Here is a 5,694-nt window from a genome sequence, read left to right on the forward strand (position 1 = left end):
GATGGGATTGACCACTCCAAGAGTTGGAGAAGAATGAGTCGCTGTATTTCAATTTAGCAAAACTTGGCCAGGGTAATCCATCAGATGATTTGATATTTTGGAATACAATGTGGACAATCTGATCAGAGTTGACAGTTAAACTCTGAGGTGTCCTATGAGCATTTTGGTCAAGGAGATGAATTATATGGAAACCATATCCGCATGGTTCTAAGGATGCTGTTCTACACATTCGATCTATCCGACCGTCGGTACCATTGCTAGATGGTCACTTCGATTGGTACAGAAATTTATTTCTATGCTATCAGCTTAGGTTCGGACCTATGAGGTCACACACATTAGAGTTCACAATTCGATCAGATGGTTGATCAACGATTAAGAATCATTCTAGAGTTAAACGATCAATACATTGACAATTAACTTAGTGCAAGTGTTGCAGGAGGATCGATTCGTAATTCGATTGCTAATTGACTTAATTTGATTAAGCCAATGGACTGAGATTAAGTCTAATTAAATATGATTTAATTAATTTGGTTTGGGCTTGATTGGATCAATTCCAATTGGTTTATTGGATAAGCCAAGCGCAAGGAAAAACTAGTCCTAGTTCAAATAGGACTTAGATCAACCTAATTTTTAATTTGATTAAAAAATTAAATCAGATTTAAATTTAATTTAATCTGATTAAATTATGTTTTTAATTAGGTTAAGACCTATTTTAATTGGGTTGATTTGGTTTTGGTTTGATTTGGTTTGAGAAATCAGATTGGAACAAGACATAGATTGAATCCTAGTAAGATTAGGATTCCACTTGCGTCAATTTAGCCCCCACGCCCACTCTCTCTTATCCCACGCCCACTCTCTCTCATTTTGTGCGATAAAACTTCTCTCTCAGATCTTCACACATATCCAAAATTTTTCTCTCTTTCTCTCTTACATGAAAAGTGGTTGTGGATCAAGTCAAAGTAGGAATTAGTTTGGATTTCAAATTCTATGAGATAGAGTTTTAGGAAACTAAAACTCTTTCCTTATGGCACTAATTTTATCCAGATTTTTTTTAAAATTTTTGTGACTTTTATAGCACATAATATGCGCCCTTTGCTGGTGGTTCACGCACAAAAAAAAAGAGGGGGCCCAAGAGTTGGGCACCCTTTGTCTTGCCATGTTTGGATAATCCTTGACTAGGTATTTGACCTAGACAAGGACTCTATCATATCTCTCTATTCAAAATGAATTTCTTCATGAAATTTTTATGAAAAACAGAGAAAAGAGAGACCTTTGGGGCACGCAAAAATTAGGGAGAAAGAAGTTGGGGCGTGGAGATACAATAGACACAAGACTAGGTGTTAGGTGAGAGCAAAGAGAAGAAGAAGAGGGTCTTCTTCTAGGGTTGCTGTTCACCTCTTTCCTTCCTCTATCTTGAGTTTTCTGAGAGTATTTCAGATCTAAAACTCCTCCTACTTCTCATCTTTGGAAGAGTCCTAATCAAGAAGGAGGCATCTGATTGACCATCAAAGAAGGATCAGCACAGTACTAGCATACTGAGCTAATTTTCTGGATCAGGACTTCTGATCGTGATTCGTGGGCTCGTGTGAATGACTCCTAGAGGTCGGACGCATGTGCGGCTCGCAACATCATCCTCAAGCCCGGATCAGCAAAGTTAGAATGTCTAACTTGTAAGGTAATAGATCTGATTTATTATATTTTACATACATTAGATGTAGTATAGAAACATGTTGATATGATCAGCATGTAGTTCTTGCTCTTTATATTTTAATTTTTGATTTAATACCATTAATAATCATGTAATAGGATCTTAGATCTAGGGATTCTCTGATTTTATAAGATAAATTTCGATTTATTTTAGTCTTCCGCTGCTGATTTGAAAAAGTTTCAAGATCTAATCCTGAAACCCTAGATCTGGTTCCTTCAGAGGCCATATTTGCAGAACAACATTTTAATAATGTTGGTCCTAGTTGTCCAATTATTCAAAGTTCTATAGTGACTTCGCTTATGGTGTTTCATTTATGGTGACTTCTTCTATGCTGGAAGTAGCATAAGGGTAGGATATAACACCTAATGGGGGACGATGATTGGGTCAGCATTGAAATAAATTTTGATAATCGAGATTTTGAATCATATGAGAATGAGGCTGATGAAGAATAGCTTGATGAGGATAGTAACAATGATGAAGATGAAGATGGTGATGAAGATAATCAATCCGATATTGTAGGAGAACTTGAACCTCTTTTGTATGAAGATAATAATGTAGGAGAATCTGAATCTCCTTCGCATGAACCTCCATAATTTTTTAGCAACTTAAATTTAGATCAAGATGATGGTGTTAGTGCTGGTCGAAGATTGAACTCTGACTCTCAATTTTGAAACTCCTCGATGACTGAATTTTTTATAGGTCTGATGTTTCGGAGTAAAAATGTGCTAAAGAGAGTTCTTAATCTTTATCACATTCGGAAGCATGGACATACAATGTAGTTCAATCACATTCAAAGTTGTGGTCCATACGATGTGCATCATCACATACTGAACAAGAATGTAAATGGAGGTTTCGTGCTGCAATTTGAAAAAATATGGATATTTTTAGATCACAAGATATGAGGGTTGTCACACTTGTTTGTTTACGAGATTGAGTCGAGATCACAAATATGTCAGTGGAAGGATGATTGGCACACTAGTCCGATATTTGGTTGAGAAAGATCCAGTTGTTTACATGTATTCATAATCATCATCATTTGAGATCTAAGTAGAAAGACAGGCCAAAATCAACAAGGCTGCGAAATGAGATGGATGATAGACAAATAAGAAGCAAGAATCATTGTGGCATTTGTAGGGAACAGGGTCATGATCGTCGTCACTATCCTAGGTTACTTTCACATACATTAACTTCAAATAGTGAAAGATATTAAAGAGTTATATATTATTTTATATATTTTTAGAGTTATGTATTATTTTATATATTTTTGATAGTTGAACTATTATGTAATTTATGTTCAAAATTGTGTATTATTCTATCCATTATTCTATGTATGATTGTAGAGTTATATTTATCATGAAATGAATTAGTATCATATTTCTCATGCTCTAATACATTTGGATGTATGTTATTGTTTTAAAGTCATTAGTGTGTTATGGCTTACGAAGGATGGCATCCAGACTCTCGAGACTGCAGTATTCTAATATTGCAGGAGACCCATCACTCACAGGCCATCATAGATGGCAATATAAGTATTCTATTCATAATCTTACTTTTTATATTTTTGTAAAGAAAATTTGTTTAAGAGATACACGTTATCTAATTATTCTATCTTATTGCAGAAGCCCAGACACCTCTGATTACGACGAGCCGATGCTGACATATGGAGGATAGAGGACATCCCAGATAGAGTTATAGAATATTTACGATATCTGAGGTTTTATGGAGTTTATCAGATTGGACGGATACAGATGGATGTTAGTCTTATTACTACCTTATTTGAGAGATGGCGTCTAGAGACACATACATTTCATCTTTATTCGGTGAGACGACCATTACGTTATAGGATGTTAGTGTCTTCATCAGACTATCAGTTGATGGTGAGGCAGTTATAGGACTGATCCCACTCTTAGCATTCCAGAGTGGCAGGATATGTGCTATCAATTATTAGGATTTCAGTCCGATGTGCAGTTTTTTGATCATTCACGATTGAGGATAGAGTGTTTGGATAATCATTATCGATATTTTCACATTGGAGATGATACACCAGAGGAGATGGTGTGACAGTATGTCAGGGGCTACGTACTATGATTACTAAGAGATGCTCTTTTGCCTGATACTTCATCTAACAAGATGAAGTTGATATTTTTATCATTATTAGAGGATTTAAATTTCACTCATAGGTTTAGTTGGGGTAGTGCAGTACTAGCTTGCTTGTATAGGGCTATGTGTCGGGATTCTACGGCTGATCAGTCAGAGATTGGAGGTTATCTTATATTATTTTGGTATGAGATATATAAATTTTAATTTTCTACATTCTATTATAGCTTTGATTGGGCATATCATATATGATTTTTTTGAATTGACAGATTTGGGCATGGGAGAGGATGCTGACTATCAGTTCATTGTGGAGACAATTACTTGAGATGCCACCAAAGTAGCACGACTCCGATGTTCCATTCAGATTAGATGCACCTTGGGAATATAGGTATACAACTATTAATTTTATTACTTGCAACTTACTACTGTAATCCGATGAAATTCAATTAATGTGAATATACTGTCGAGCAAATGGAATGTTGCATTCAACGTTTACCATGTGTCGACAAAGGTGGTATGAGTTTATAGAGATCAGCTGGATACATTGACTGATACACGTAGACAGGTAATTTTAATTTATGTACAAATATCATTTTATAGTATTCATAGTCTATTGAAAAATGAGCTTACTAATCGGATTTTATTTTGAACTCTATCAATTTTTGTGGGAGCCATACACAGATCAGATATTGTCCATATTATCACAGAGTTACACGAATGGACATGATATATGGACTGCTAGGGTATCGCTTATTTATTTTGATATGGTAGAATGACACCTTTCAGATCATGTGTACAACAGTTTGATCGGATTCAGGACATCCCAGAGCAGTTTGATACTAGCCAATGACTTCATTGTATTGATCAACGAAGGAGAGCTCATATTGATTGGCATATCCGACATGCAAAGTATATCACCATTTAAAATGCACGATGAGATCATATAGTTCATGGTGATCATATATTGGGAGGTCATCCATATACCAAGGACTTCATGACTTGGTTTCTTAGCATTATAGTATCGATCATCAGGCAGCCTCGGTATGCAATTTCATAATATGAAGGTGAGAGTTCTACTGTGCGTATGTTGATAAGACCTCGAAAATTATATCTTATGTCAATCTTATATTCAATTTCAATTTATTAAGTCTTCATTTTACTTCTCATCGTTAATGCAAAATATTTTATATAACCACGTTATATCTTTATTTTATGATCTATAATGTATTGCTAATTTTTTGTTATATAGACTGATCATTTGTCGGATCTTATATTGGATACTCGTCGTGCTCTATCTACGATTGATGAAGACGAGCAGATCCGGATACTGCGGGAGATAGAAAGATCATGTTTAGGGATATTGACGGCGATTGGAGCATCCTATGCACCAGATATGAGATATACACTGTTACCATATACTTCAGATATGCCAGCACCATGTATTTCGCAGATGTCATCGCCACATGCTGCACATATGTCACCATTTTTTGATCCACAGATGCCAGAGCCTTCATCTTCCTACATGCCCAGATGACAGTACCAGATCCGAGTTGGCATCATGACACTTCATCTGAGTGGTCTGATCTTTTTGTTACAGGCTCATCATTGGATCTATATGAGGAGTTGAGGGGGTCACTCAGCTCGTAGATGTTCCAGCAGTACCTGTTATTCCTGATATACATGTTCAGGAGACATCCACTGTTATAGAAGAGGGACCATTACAGGTGACACAGGAGCAGGAGCGACTGTTAAAAACCTTCGTGAGAATGTCCAAGCAGCCACAGGCATCATGACGTCCTTGGGGACTTATATTTTTTAATTTGTAGTACTATGAAATTTTTTATAAATTATATATTTTTGTTTTATTTTATATTATTCATTATTATTTC

General features: G+C 35.7%; 1 long non-coding RNA gene across 1 annotated transcript; it reads left to right on the plus strand.

The window, feature by feature from the left end:
- The first annotated feature begins 311 nt into the window (after positions 1 to 311).
- LOC114914569 (uncharacterized) lies at positions 312 to 5,694 on the plus strand. Its single transcript, XR_012134650.1, has 2 exons — positions 312 to 4,869; positions 5,055 to 5,694. It is a non-coding gene; the product is annotated as an uncharacterized lncRNA (long non-coding RNA).

Source organism: Elaeis guineensis, chromosome 10 (assembly GCF_000442705.2).
Source record: "Elaeis guineensis isolate ETL-2024a chromosome 10, EG11, whole genome shotgun sequence".
Classification (NCBI taxonomy): domain Eukaryota; kingdom Viridiplantae; phylum Streptophyta; class Magnoliopsida; order Arecales; family Arecaceae; genus Elaeis; species Elaeis guineensis.